The sequence below is a fragment of the Nannospalax galili genome, unplaced genomic scaffold, assembly GCF_000622305.1.
Source record: "Nannospalax galili isolate Female #2095 unplaced genomic scaffold, S.galili_v1.0 scaffold1463, whole genome shotgun sequence".
Classification (NCBI taxonomy): domain Eukaryota; kingdom Metazoa; phylum Chordata; class Mammalia; order Rodentia; family Spalacidae; genus Nannospalax; species Nannospalax galili.
In genome coordinates, this window is record NW_008349596.1 from 805,227 (window position 1) to 820,678 (window position 15,452).

General features: G+C 42.8%; 1 protein-coding gene and 1 non-coding gene across 9 annotated transcripts in view; one reads left to right on the forward strand and one right to left on the reverse strand.

The window, feature by feature from the left end:
* The window catches only part of Arid4b (AT-rich interaction domain 4B), a 151,600-nt gene that overhangs the window by 95,638 nt on the left and 40,510 nt on the right, over positions 1-15,452 (reverse strand). The gene's annotated exons all lie outside the window — the stretch shown is intronic.
* Positions 9,835-9,955, forward strand: LOC115072674. Its single transcript, XR_003851704.1, has one exon. It is a non-coding gene; the product is annotated as a small nucleolar RNA SNORD22 (small nucleolar RNA).

Genomic DNA, 15,452 nt, shown 5'->3' on the forward strand with positions numbered 1-15,452 from the left:
GTTGGTAAAATGGCTCATCAGGTAAAGTGCTTTCTTAATAAGCCTGACCACCTGAGTTCAATCCCTGGAACCCATGTAAAGATGGAAAGAAAACTGATTCCACAGTTGTTCTTTGACCTCCACACATGAGCTGTGGTTTGCACCAATGCCCTCACCATACACACAGGATTTTTAAAAATTACTACAAAGTGAGGGGCTTGAGAGTTGGCTCCTCAGTTAAGAGCACTTGTTCTTTCAGAGAACCTGGGTTCAGTTCCCAGACACACTGTGGCTAACCACCATCTCTAACTCTAGTTCTAGGGGATCCGAAACCCTCTTCTCGCCTTTGCGGGAAATGCACACACGGGGTACACTCCATACATGCAGACAAAACCATAAATATTAAAAATAAAATATAATAAAGTAGTATAAGGCATAGAGTGATTAAGGAAGACACCTAACATCCACCTCTAGTTTCCGCACATGAATGCACAGGCAAATGCACAGGCAAATGCACACATACAGCCCAAATTTCTTATATTAACAAAACACAATGTAATTTTCAAGTTAAGAGCACAAGCACCTATGACCAGGTGATAGAATGGGTTTTTCTTTCCCCAACACCCTCCCACCCCCCAAAAGAAAAAAACAGGTCAAAATAAACAACAAAAAAGCAGCATCCTGAATTAGATGTCGAGGTTCAAATCTACTACTTTGGAGTTAAAAGACACTGAGTGAGAACCTTTGTGACTCAGGGTACAGTTACAACTCACAGGATGAAGACAGTGCATCTATTGAACAGAGAGCACAGGCCCAGTCTACAGTGCCAAATAAAATTAGCTCTACATAAAGAGCAGATCTCATTATTTATAACTGTCTACCCAGTGTGCACGTGTGTGTGTGTGCATGTGTTTGTGTGTAGAGAAGTGATTCCTTAAGAATAGTTTCCCCTGCCCAACTCACCCATGAAATAATCATGCTGAATTCTAGTAGTAAGAGGTATCAGGTCTCTGTGGGTATAATAATCCCTAATGAAGCACATCATGATGCCTTAGTGTAGCATGAAATCAAGTCTGTACACCTATTCTGAGGCTAATGTACTTTGGTCCACAAAGAACCGTATCAGTGGAGTAACCAAGATTCCTTTGACCAAGAGTACTGATAGCTATGTGTGTACCTACACAGTTAGGAAGGAAACAGCCTTCTGCCTTCCCTTCTCATTCTGGTTCCCTGATTTTGGGCAATAATATGAACCATGTCTAAGGCTAAAAATATAATGTTTTTAAGTAGTACCTCCACACCACAAAGGAAATTAAACTACTAAGTTACCATCCCTTTGTTTAGCAAACTGAGCAGTTTTCCAGTTGCTAGGGCAACAGCTACTTCACAGTTACCCAGTGTTGACTAAACAATTATTTTTCTAGTCAATCTACCAAATGTCCTGGCACCTGAAAAATCATTCAATTCCATGGGAACATTAAAAACCATACACAATTTTCAAATTTGTTATTAATGTCTAAAAACCCTTCATAGCCTAGGAAGCTACATAAGTGCATAAATGAATCCACATCGTCACTGATGTACCCTGGGCTTCAGCACACAACATACGTCAAACAAGTGCTAGATCAGTTCTGAAAATGGCTACCATGGACACTGCCTAGAACACACTCAGTTATTCCAGAGCAATTCTTTAAAACACAAAACATGCTATATGACATTTTATTGAGCAGGGTTTTTTTTTTGGTCTTTTTGAGACAGGATCTCCCTGTAGACCCAGCTGGTCTGGATTTGCTATCGAGACCAGGCTGGCCTCAAACTCAGATCTGCCTGCCTCTGCCTCCCGAGTGCTGGGATTAAAGGCATGCACCACCACACTGGACTTGAGCAGTTTCTCAAAAAGAAAGATTTAACTTGGTTACAGTGCCAATGCAAACAGGAGAATCAGAAAACAAAACTATTAAATTTGATGCTAAATACTCAATGAATGATGGAGACATTATCAAAGGGACTAAAGAAACCACCTTGAAGGGGCTCCTGGCATCAAAATAATTACTAGGTGGTGGTACACACTTAAGACTTCAAGACCAGCTGAGGCTAGATGAGATCCTGAATCAAATAAATAATAGCTGTTTTAAGTATTTTTTTTTTAATCTTTATGAGATAGGGTTTCTCTGTAGCCCCAGCTGGCCTGGAGTTGCTATAGAGACCAGGCTGGCCTTGATCTCACAGATCCTCCTGCCTTTGCCTCTTGAGTGCTGGAATTAAAGGCGTGCACCATCACCCACATTGTTACACAACTTGTTAGGGATGTATATGTATGTCAAACCAATGAATCTGGGCTGGAGAGATGGCTCAGCGGTTAAGAACACTGGTTGTTCTTGCAGAAGACCTGGGTTTGAATCCCAGCACCCACATGGCAGCGTACAACTGTCCGTAACTCCAGCTCCAGGGGATCCAAAAGCCTCTTCTGACCTCCGTAGCATCACACGACATGGGTGTACTTACCTACATGCAGGCAATACACACACACACACATAAAATCAAATTTAAAAAAAAAACAAAACAAAAACCAATGAATCTAAAGTCTACATATCCCACTCTAAGCTATTTATATGTCAGTTTTAAAATTTAATGGTAAGTTACTGTGAAATCAATAAAACTGGAAACCATGGGGCTAGGGAGATGGCTTGGTCATTAAGTGCAGCACACTGGGCAAATATGAGTCCTGAGTTCAGATCCCCAGCACCCACATAATGAAAGTTGGGCTTCTATAACACCAGTACTGGGGATTGGGCAAAAACAGGTAAACGGAGCTTAAGGGTCAACTAGCCTAGTCAATCAAGGAACTCCAGGTTGAGTGACAGACCCTGTCTAAAATAATTAAGGTGAAGAGCAGTGAGATAGTTCAGCAGGTCAAAGTCCTTGCCATCTAAGCCTGACAGCCTGAGTTTAATCCCTGGATCCCACAGTGGAAGGAGAGAATTGACTCCTGAAAGTTATCCTCTGACCCCAACACATGTCTGTAACACGAGATGTACACGCGCGCGCGCGCACACACACATTCACACACACACCCTGGAATCCATGACTCCATAACTGCACAAATGCATTTCTTAAAAGGTTTTATTACATTTATTTAGTGTGGGGGTGGGGGTAGGAGGCATGTGTATGCCTCGGCATACGTGTGGAGGTCAGAAGACAACTTCCAGAAAGCAGTTCTTTCCTTCCACCATGTGGGTCCTGGGGACTGAACTCAAGTCATCAAGCTTAGCTGAGCCATCCTCAGAGGCCCCCACAAATGTAGAAAAGGCTCTTCCTTTTATTTTATTTATTTTTTTGGAGGGGGCACCCAGATATGAACAGGCTCATCCTTCTAATAGTGTTAAAAAAAAAATGACTGAAACAGAGAAGCATCCTTTGACAAAAATCATGCAGGCAGTTGATTCAGAGTGTTGTCAGATGCCAAGCTAAGGGGTAGGTGAGGGTAGTCTGATGTAGAGGATTTTGGTGAACTTCTGAAAAATAATTCAATTTCCAGTGGTGGCGTAATATGATAACACTGGGAAAACCATCTCTCCTCCCAACACTGGGCCCAGAGAAATTAGACGGACAAAGTTGAAGTTATCCTTCTTACATAATATGAAGTTTGTGTTCCTTAAAATTCTGAAGATAAAGAAATATGGGAAAAGGTGGAAGCAAGCTCTGACGAGAAGCACAGCAGACACAACCTATGTTCCAGAATAGAAACAGAGAGCAGAAAGAAAGAAATGACTAGGAGAGGGCCTGGACAGGAAGGCAGTGCTGCTGCAGATTTCATGGTCTGGTGTGGAGTACATCATAGATAGGAGAGGGTGCCTGTAGATGGGAATTATACACAGGACAGAGGAAGAAAAAACTAAGTCACAAGCAAAGTGGAGGTTAACTGGCTGATCTGGTGAAGGAGTACATGAATTATTTGTACTGTAAATATGATAGGATTTGAAAACAAAACTTTTAGCTGGGGGTGATGGTGCACACCTTTAGTCCCAGCACCCAGGAGGCAGAGGCAGGCAGATCTCTGTGAGATCGAGGCCAGCCTGATCTACATAGTAAGCTCCAGACCAATTGTGGCTTTAGGGAGACCCTAGGTCAAAAAAAAAAAAAAATTAAGTAGCATATATTAGGCATTTACATAGATTGCCCTATGAATTATTTACTTATGTTCTTTACCTGTAGTTCTGTGTTCTTCTTTTTTTTAATTGTATTGTTGCTGGATGTGTTGGTACACACATTTACTCCCACCACTGGGGAGGCAGAGGCAGGCAGACCTCTGTGAGATTGAAGCCAACCTGGTTTACATAGCAAGTTCCAGGCCAGCAAAGTGATACCACTGTCTCAAAAAGAAAAATAAATAACAATCTTTTTTGGATGCTACTTACATTTAATATTCTTCTTAAAACCTAACTACTTTAAGGAAATGGAATCACTACTTGTAAGTAAATTTCAGGCCACCCCTATTAGCCTGAGGAGTAACCACCTTCCCAGATGTCAAGACATGGTACCTGAATATGATTGAACACAAATGTCTAAAACACTCTTGACTGGAATTTTAAGCATCAGCAGAGTTGAGAAAGTAACAGCTCCAGTATGACCACGAAATGTCTTCAAAGGCTCGTGTCTGAACACCTGGTCTCCAGCTAGTGGCACAGTTTTGGAAGGCTGTAGAACCTTTCAGAGGTAGAGCCTCACAAGAGGAAGGTCATCAGTGGGGAAGGGCCTTCAGGTTTTATATCCTGGCCTCACTTCCTGGTGACTGCTTCCTACTGTGGATACAATGCAACCACTGGCCTCAAGCTCCTACCACCATGCCTTCCTAGCCTTAATGGACTGTATCCCTTCTTAAAAGGTGAGTCAGAGTAAATCCTCCTTCCCCCCTCAAGTTACTTTTTTCAGGTATTTTGTCACAGTAACGAGAAAAGCTACTACAAACACACTGAGCAGACATTCTTAAATGTCTACTGTATTCAAGACATCCTCCAGGGATTGGAGGAGTTCAATCCCAGCAAGAACAAAAGATAGTTCCAAGTGCCCAAGAGCAAAGGACCTTCCTCACATTAACAACAAATGTGGCCAATTTACTTTGTCCTCAGAAGAAATCGTGAAGTCAAAGCTTTGTTCAAATGCAAAGGATTCAGCTTTTTAAATGCTGGGGGATTTTTTTGTTTTTGTTTTGTTTTGTTTTGTTTTGTTTTTGGTCTTTTTGAGACAGGGTCTCCCTGCAGTCCCAGCTCTCCTGGAACTCACTACATAGACCAGGCTGGCCTTGAACTCACAGAGATCCACCTGCCTCTGCCTCCCAGTGCTGGGATTAAAGATGTGGGCCACCAAGCCCGGCTTTTATTTTTATTTTATGTGCATAAATGTTTTGCCTGCATGTATGTAAGTGCACCAGGTATGCAATGCCTAAGAAAGTGAGAAGGCATTGGATACCCCTGGAACTTGTTCTTAGCCACCAGGTAGGAGCAGGGAACCAAACCTGGGTCCTGTGCAAAAGCAGCCAGTGCTCTTAACTGTGAAGTCATCTCTCCAGCTCTAGAATCAGCTTCTGAGTAACACTCAGAACATATTTAAACCTTAATGATGTAGAAATCAGAAGAGTCTAGTGGTAGAACCAGTTCAAGGACCAGGAAGCACAGACAAAGCACAACAAGCACTGTGATGGCCTAAACTGCCCTGGGCATCTTCCTATCTACCTGCACAAATGAAGGCATCAAGGAGAACATGACAAAATTACAAGTCATCAAACATCCACCAAAGGAACAGTTCTAAGAATTTCTTTGACTTAAAAATAATTCCTTATGGGTGTGGTGGTGCACGCCTTTGATCCCAGCACTCAGGAGGCAGAGGCAGGTGGATCTCTGTGCGTTCAAGGTCAATCTGGTCAACATAGCAGTCCAGCGGGGGCTACAGGGAGACCCTATCTCAAAAAGACCAAAAATAAATGATAGATAGATAGATAGATAGATAGATAGATAGATAGATAGATAGATAAAATAATTCCTTAAAGATTCTCTCCAAGATCTAAGGATACACCTCAGTAGCAGCAGACTTGCTTAGCATATACAAGGCCCTGGGTTCAATCCCCAGCCCTAAAAACAGAAACAAACAAAAATGCAACCAAGTGTTTATCCTATTTCACTACCCAAAGAATATGACCTTAAAAGAAGCCATCAATAAAGACATCAATGTTTGAGTACTTGAAAATCTATTGATTACCTGGTCTAGGAACCAAAAAACAAAAAATGACCCACAAAGTATATAACAAATATTCTAAGTTATAGAATTTATTCTATTTCAGAGTTCTACTGTAGGAAGACTTTTGGAAATTGTCTTAGCTTCTTTTCTGTTGCTGTGATAAAACACCCTGGCAAAATCAACTGTAATGAGAAAGGGTTTATTTGGCTCACAATTCCTGGGTACAGTTCATCCTTGTGAGGAAGTCACAGCAGCAAAAGCTTGAGAGAACTCGTCACATTGCATACACAGTCAAGAGCAGAGCATTGAGTTAAAACATGTATGCCCCGATTGGAGAGATGGCTCAGAAGTTATAAGCACTGGCTGCTCTTGCAGAAAACCCAGGTTCGAATCCCAGCACCCACATGGTGGCTGACAACCATCCCTAATTCCAGTTCCGGGGGATCAAACACCTTCTTCTAGTCTTGGAGGCAACTGCACAACAGGGTGCACTTACACACAAATAGGCATAACGCTCACATACATGAAATAAAAATAAAGATTAAACGGGGTGTGGTAGCCTATGCCTTTAACCTCAGCAGAGGCAGGAGGACCTCTGTGAGATCAAAGAAAGCCTGGTCTACATAGCAAGTTCCAGACCAGCTGGGGTTACAGAGAGACCCTGTCTCAAGAAAAACAAAAAATATATAAAAATAAATTTAAGGGGCTGGAGAGATGGCTCAGCAGTTAAAAGCACTGATTGCTCTTGCAGAGAACCTGGGTTCGATTCCCAGCACCTACATGGCGACTACGAACCATCCTTATCCAGGTCCAGGGGAATCCAATGCCCTCTTTTATGGTACCAAGACCATGTACCATAAAACCACTTAATAAGCCTTCAACTAAATCGCAAGAAAAATAGAACATTAGGCAGAAATAATGAAAAAACAGCAACTGCTCCATTAATACTAGCTAAGTTAATGAGTTGATAAATCCATCAATCAAAACTATTCTGTGCCAGGATAGGTACCAAGAAAAATACGTGTGTGTGTGTGTGTGTGTGTGTATAATTTGTGTTGACAAAACTGATTTGGTTGGGGAGAATGATCCCTTTCCCCCAAACTAATACTTAAAGGTAAAAGACAGTTTTTTGAACACAGGTCTCTAAAGTATGTGACAGTGAGAAAACTGAGCAGATTTAATACTACATATTCCAGCTAGCATAATTTGGATGGAGCAGATAAGGGTACTGAAAGGGGTTGCAAAAGTCTTCATATGAATGAATAATCTCAAGTTTGAAACTTCAAAATTGTTGACCTAAAATTTTGGAGGATTATCCTGAAAATACAATTTCAATTTTATCCAAAATTTAAATAAGCTCTTAGTCTATGAAATCACTAACTATGCTTTTTTCAAGGAACTGAATAAACAATTACCAACCTATCTAAGTACAGGAAACCACACTGTGTTTTACTGTAACACCAAGGCAGATACTTGGGAGAATAATTATTCTGAAGAATGAAAAATAGCATACAGGGGCTAATCAGCTCAGGGGTTAGGAGCACTGGCTGCTCTTGCAAAAGACCTAGATTCTGTCTTCAGCATCCACATGGCGGCTAATAATCTAACATTAACTCCAGTTCCAAAGGATCCAACACACTCTTCTGGTCTCCATGGGCATTGCATGTGCTGGTGCACTTACATACGTAAAGGTACATGCACACATACACATCAAATTATAAAATAAGTAAATCAAAAAAAAATTTTAAGCAACATACAGTTTTTGCTATCTACATGGGCTCAATTTGTACTGCAGTTCTATCAATGTAACTGACCAGAACTTTCTGGCCTATCCCATCAAAAGAAATCCTTTATTACATCACAGGGTACCAGTGTACAGCACAAGATGAACAGTGAAACTAAAACCAAAATGGCAGTGAGGCTGTTTGGGCCTCATTTTCTTTCATGCATTTTGTCTGTTTTAGGTTTTCCTGGTTGTCCTCCTACAGACTTTCAGAACTTCCCTCCATGGGTACCTACCTAGTCTAACACTTGATCACACTGATGCTGAGTCACTAGAAATTACTGTTATTGTCAGAGCCAACATCAAATTTTGAGGACTACTCATTTCTACTGCACAATGCAAACAAACAAACATCATTAGTAATGGCAAATAGGAAGGGTGATGCTACGTGCCTCAGTTCACAACAGACATTCCATCTTGCTTCCTTTCACTGTGCCAAGTATAAACACACTCAATCTTGAGATATTCAAATAGCACAGGTAATATTATTATACTGTTCATCATCAGTCCTGGGATTAAAAGGGGTCAGGGGCTGGCGTGTAGCTCACATGCTGGTCATGCTCAAGGCCCTGGATTCTACCCCCAGAATCATCAAAAACCAAAAAGCTTACACCAATAAAACCAGTTTACTAAGTGGCTTATTTGATCATGTGGAGTCAGAATATATTCAGGATCTCATTACCAAACCTGCCCCTGACTGCCTAGCCCCCAGCTAAGCGCTACCTCCCTAGGACTTCCACTGAGGTAAGGAAAAACATTCTATGGCATCACTTCCACAAGCAAGAAGCTGAAAAGTTAAGAAGTCTTTAAAAATAAATATCCTGAATATTGCTTAACAATCCATTTTCTCCAAAATGCTGGAAAGAGTACTGGGAACTGTGATTACCCAAATGAGATGACAAGTTCAGGTGATCGGAGGATTCACTGAGCACCCAACAACACAGAACTCCTTTATCTTAAAAACAAAGAAATAAGGACCTGGAAAGATGGCTCAACAGTTAAGAGCACTGGCTGCTCTTATAGAGGACCTGGGTTTGGTTCCAGAACCCACATAGCAGCTAACATTTGTTTCTAACCCCAGTTCCAGGGGAATCTGATACCCTCTACTGACCTCCATGGGCATTTCACAACATGGGTGCACTTACATACATGCAGGCAATACACTCATACACGAAAAAATAAAAAAAAGAAACAGGAATGCTTTGTAGAGATGACTGCATTAGCTGTTCCTGCAGAGGACCTGGGTTTGGTTACTAACACCCACATAGAGTGACTTGCAATTATCTGTAACTTCAGCTCCAAGGGATCTTATACCTTCTTCTGGCCTCTGTGGCCACATATGTACAAACACACATATATGCACGTGCACACACACGCACACACACACACACACTCACATAGTTTTTCAATACAAATGTCTATGGAAATAGACATTGAGATGTAAATATGTGAAAAACTATACACATACTTTTGTGCCTTGGGACAGCAAGAACCACTCTTGAGGTACAAACAAAAGCAAGCGATCAACATTCTAAAGTATACAAGGAGAGCTGGGCCTCATGATGAACACCTGTACTCCCAGCCCTTGGGAGATGGAGGCAGGAGGATCAGGAGTTTAAAGTCACCCTTAGCTGGCTCCATAGAGTTCTAAACTAGCCTGGGCTACATGAGGAGACCCTGACCCAAAAACAAATATACAGGCTAAAACTAGGAAAGAAAAGAAAATGAAGACAAGTCCTCATACACTCATACACGAAAAAATAAAAATAAAAATAAACCAACAAAAAGGAATGAAGGAGGGAAGGAGGGGAGGAAGGAGAGATGAGTGGATGGGTCTTCACTAATAAATACACCTCTCCCACATCTTTCTTCCTGTTTAAGCCCCAGAGCTTGTAAGGTGAACCCACTGGGGCTGGCTGAGAGAAAAACATTTGTTCTAGGAGGAATTGTCTAAGGAATTATCATGGTTTCTGTGCATGGGAAAGGGAAAAACCCTAACTCAGAAGTACAGGTGGCCATTTATCTTTTCAGATTTACAGAAAGAACATGATGCATATAAATGAAGTAGGTGCTGGAGGACATCAGGAATCTCAAGTGCTTTCTTCTGCTGCTGCAACCTATGTTCAAGCTGGCACAGTCATTTTTCACCTTCCTAATAAAGCTGCTTTCAGTCCTTAAAATATAAATGAATTTTTAAATATTTCTTGGGCTAGGGGCTGGTTAGATGGCTCAGCAGTTAAGAACACTGAATGTTCTTGCAGAAGACCCGGGTTCAGATCCCAGTACCCACATGGCAGCTAACAACTGTCCATAACTCCAGTTCTAGGGGATCCAACGTCCTCTTCTGACCTCTGCAGGCACTGCACAGCACAAGTGCACTTCCATACATGCAGGCAATACACGAATACACATAAAATAAAAATAATAAATAAAACATTTTAAAAAATATTTCAGCCGGGCATGGTGGCACACGCCTTTAATCCCAGCACTTGGGAGGCAGAGGCAGGCAGATCTTTGTGAGTTTGAGGCCAGCCTGGTCTACATAGTGAGTTCCAGGACAGCTGGGGCTACAGGGAGACCCTGTCTCAGACAAAAAAAAAAAAAAAAAAAAAAAAAATTTCTTGGGCTAAACTACATGAGCATCCTGTAACCACATCCATCATGAGGATGAACAATGTTCACTGCACAATACACAGGAGTTGCCAATGGTAAAACTGCTCCTTTTTTTCCCCAAAAGTACTGCATTAAGTATGCTTATGTTCCAGAACTTTGCAGGATGTGTTGTTAGTGTAACTTAGTAATTATAAACCAAAAAGCAGTTCTCAAAGTGGGACCAAAAGCATTAGCACCACCTGGAAATTTGTTCAAAGCACAAATTTTCAGGCCCCAATCCACAGCTTGAATTAGTAAGTCTGAGGGAGAAAAACAACAACTGCTGCTTTAAGAAGCTCTCCAGCACCCCACACCCTGAGGAACGCTGAGCCCAGAGGTCTTCTCTCTAGGTCTTAAGTAGTTACTCAGCAACAGAATTCCCATTTGGTTTGAGTCATGTAGTACGTGGTAGCATGACAGGAGCAGAATGAACAAGTAAAAGCTGGGAAGATCATCCAGGATATCAGAGAAACCATAAAGGCCTGAAAGATGCCAACACAGTGATAAATATAACATCTACAGAACATACAGTAAAGCAATGAAAGAAAAAAGTATAGACAAGTTGCTTCAAAACAAAACAAAACAAAACACCTGCTTTCATTCTCAGAGTCTACAAGGTGGATATATGCTGGGCACAGGTTACCCTTGTGACGAGTCACCAATAAACCCTGCATGGAGTGCCATGAACAAGCTTTCCCCAGCTACCATTTCACTTGCACTGTCACAATGTGTTGCTGGAACCAGTTGAGGCTTATGTGACTCTACTAGGAGAAGCATGGGCCTGTCCCCAGACTGTCCCAGCACCTTTCCTTCTTCTGGTCCTGCTTTGCATCTTTCCGACATAACAAGGCATAGTTGTAACCCTATAACCACACTGAGTGAGTCCTGAGTGAACAAATTACCAAACTGGAGAGGTGTTAGGAAATGCCCACTATGAATGAGGTGAAAACACCATTGATACCATTAAATCTGACACATCTGTTACCCTTCTTACTTGATGCATTAATAAAACATTCTACTATTATTTTATTTCTATTTCATTATTCTTTCTAACGTATCTAGTAAGCCTGGATTGACTCATGTGCAAAATCCTTGGCCAATCCAGAGCAGGACACACAAGTCATTAGAGAGAATTGGTATGCTGTTACCACAGGCAGAAAACAAGATCCACAAGGCCCTAACAAGACCCACCACTAAAATTTGGCTATCTGGCAAATATAAAGCTTACAGAGGATACATCTGTAAGAAAGTCACCTCCCATAACTCAAATTAAGTTACAGAGTCGTAAATAACTTCTAGTTGTTTTATATAGTAACACAAAGAGAAAAAACAAGGTTCCAAAGTGAAGCCCCAAATTAAGCCAGACTCTATAACTTCCAAGGGCTGGCTTGCCACCAGGCTGCTTCTCAGCAGACCAACCCCATTCAGCAGGCTTCCAGGTATGCAGGAAAATGGCCCACTCTTCCATGATCTGTCTCCAGTGGTTAAGAATACCAAGCAACTCAAGGGAGCTTGGCAAATGTATTTAATACACACACACACACACACACACACACACACGCAAATACCTACTTTAAAAAAATTTTTTTTAGTTATTATTTTTATTTTATGTGTATGTGTATTGCTCGCATGTAGGTAAGTGCACCCATGTCGTGCAATGCCCACGGAGGACATAAGAGGCTGTCAGACCCCTGGAACTGGAGTTACAGACAATTGTTAACTGCCATGTGGGTGCTGGGATTCTAACTCAGGTCTTCTGCAAAAACAACCAGTGTTCTTAACCGCTGAGCCATCTCTCCAGCCCCCTAAAAACCAAGGAGAAACGTTGGAAAAAAGAGGACTATAAAAATTAAATGAGCAGCCAGGCATGATGGCACATGCCTGTAGTCCCAGCACTTGTGAGGCAGAGGCAGGCAGATCTCTGTGAGTTCAAGGCCAGCCTGGTCTACATAGTGAGTTCCAGGACAGCTGGGGCTACAGGGAGACCCTGTCTCAAAAAGACCAAAAAAAAAAAAAAAAAGTTTAAATGAATGACATACTACTTATCAAATAACAATACTAATGAAGGAATACCTGTCAGGCATAAAATGCCCTTCAAAAATTTGCAATTTGTGCAAACTATTAGCCTAGAAATACTTAAAGATTTTAGAAGAGGAACCTGATAAGAAATAAAGATAATAAAATACTAGAATTTCATAGCAACCTGGAAGGAATTAAAAATCATCAAAAGGGGGGGATGGGAACTGGAAATATGGCTCAGTGGCTAAAGTGCTTGATGTGCAAGCATGAAGACCAAAGTTTTAATTCCCAGCACCGAGCGGCATGCACCTGTATAACTGCAGTGCTGGAAAGGGAAGAGAAGGACAGGTGGATTCCTGGAGTTCACTGGGCAGCCAGTCTAGCTGAATGGATTCAGTCCAAGACTGTTTCAAAAAATTAGGTGGAGAGTGAGGAAGACATCAACATCGACCTCTGGCCTCCACAGGCACAAGCACACACGTGTACACACACACACACACACACACACACACACACACACACGCGGTCTGTCTTTAGCACAATGTTTTTTTTTTTTTTTTTTTTTGGTGTTTCTGAGACAGGATCTCCCTGTAGCCCCAGCTATCCTGGAACTCACCATGTAGACCAGGCTGCCTCTGCCTCCAGAGTGCTCGGATTAAAGATGTGAACAACCACACCCAGCAGCACTATGATATTGTGTTAAAACTACTTTCCCCTTGTTGGGTTCCGACATGCAGGGAGGGGGGAAAGGAATCCTCAGAACCAGCCGATAATCCGTTTCCTTTTGGGGCTGAGTGGGATGATGAGTGTACGACTCAAAAGAAACACACAGAGCCGGGTGCCGAGTCAGAGCAGGAACACACTTTATTATAGCAGGCACAGGTATTTAAAGGCAAAGTCTCATGGTGGGAAGTTTCCGCCGTGAGTGACAGTCACTTTTGGTGTTGCGGACCTATGGGCTGAGGGGCCACTCCCCCTGCACACCAGGAATGAGGGAGGACCAGGTGGAGCCAATCTTATGCCAGTGATGAGTTCTCCCATCCCTCCCCGTTGACCTGCACTGGGCGCCATCTTGGCGAGAACTGAAAGTGACCAGACAGGTGGGCCAACTCTAGGTCAGGCTGCGGAAGTGCTCCGGAACTCATAGGCTGAGGGTGCCGCTGCACAAAGGCGGCCCCGACATCTCCCCCTTTTGTTTTTATATCAGCCATGTTCTCTGTCTTAGGTTGTCTCCATTTGGAGATCTTACCCGTCATTGAGTAACATGGGGCTCAGCTGAAAGACTGGGTCTCGAGTCCTGTTTTAGGTTGTCCCTCCTCAGGTTCTGAAGTTGCCCGTCCTCGGGTAACCATGATACTCTTTCACGGCCCGTCTTAGGTTCATCAGCCTGGGAGGGATCTTACCTGTCATTGGACTCAAGACTCTCGAGGGGCAGGGCCTCTTGACAGAGTTCCTGGAGGGAAGGTTCACATGGCTCATTGGCCGACTGGGCTAATCTCTGATAATGTATCTCCTCCTGGTGTAGGTTTATTGCCTGGCAAGGAGGAACACAGAAATGGAGCCAGGTAGGGGGAGGAGATAGCGTAGAAAGCCATGTAGACCGGTCCAGAGTGGACTCTCCTGGAGCTCTCACCTCTCTTCTAGATCTTCCTGGAGCTTTTTAATCTTATCTTGGATGATTCCAGATTTGTTGGCATAAAAGCAGCATTTCTCCTGTAAAAATAAGCATATCCCTCCCTTTTCGGCAGTTAGCAAGTCTAGTCACCTCCTATTTTGTAAGACCACCTCAGCCAGGGAATGTAATTGTTTTTGGATGTCTAGGATGGTATCAGAGAGAAGTTGTACATCATGGATTAATTGCAGGGAGAGTTTCCTGTGCATATGAGTGGCCACTCCCAATCCTGCGGCCCCTGTGGTTATCCCCGCAGTTATTCCTAAGCCCACCAATAGGGGGATCATCTGAATTGCTCTTTTGCTCCTACCTCCTATATAATCAAAGGAAGGAATAGGGAGGGGCTCACGGCCCGGTATAATGTCTATGTCCGGAAACAAGACGGCGAGGGCACAAAGGCCCGTCCAGTTAGCTGGCAGGAAGCTGTGGGCCCATCCTCCTCCACAAACTAGGATCGTCCCGGCGGGGGGGGGGGGCAGGAATCAATGTTAGTTAATGTGGAGATATTTGAGCCAGAGGATGTAAAGGGAACACTTCCTACATCAATCCGAGAGATATTAGGATAGGGTGAGGCCCAAACACAGGAGCCGGGCGATATTGGCAGGGGATGGACAGGGCTTTCCATATTGGGCCTCCAGTCACCTTGCTGCAGCATTGGGGTCTCCAAATCCTTGATCACTGGGCGGGATGGGAATTAGAAGTGTCAGGAGTAACAGTGTCCACATCCTTTATTGTCCCTGAGGGAGAAACAGAGGAACCATACTCAGGGGTGAAACACTCCCTGGATGGGTTATCATCATGGTCCCCTTGTTGGGGTAAATATTTAATATCTCTCACTGGTACCCAGAGGGGTCCTTTTTCATTTTGAGGGAATATACATCCAAACCCTCTTCTTGCTGTAAGAAGTGGGTCTGGTCCTCTCCATGCTCCTGGGAGTGGGTCTCTCCATCTGACCAAGATGGAGCTATAGCTGGTAGATGAGGACCATTGTTTTTGGAAGGGAGATAAATATTTGTCTTCTTTGGAAAAATTTAGAATATTTAAGGTAAATAAGGCCCTTTTTAGTTGATCATGAGGAAGCAGGAACTCCCTCTTTTGTTTTTGTAATTGATG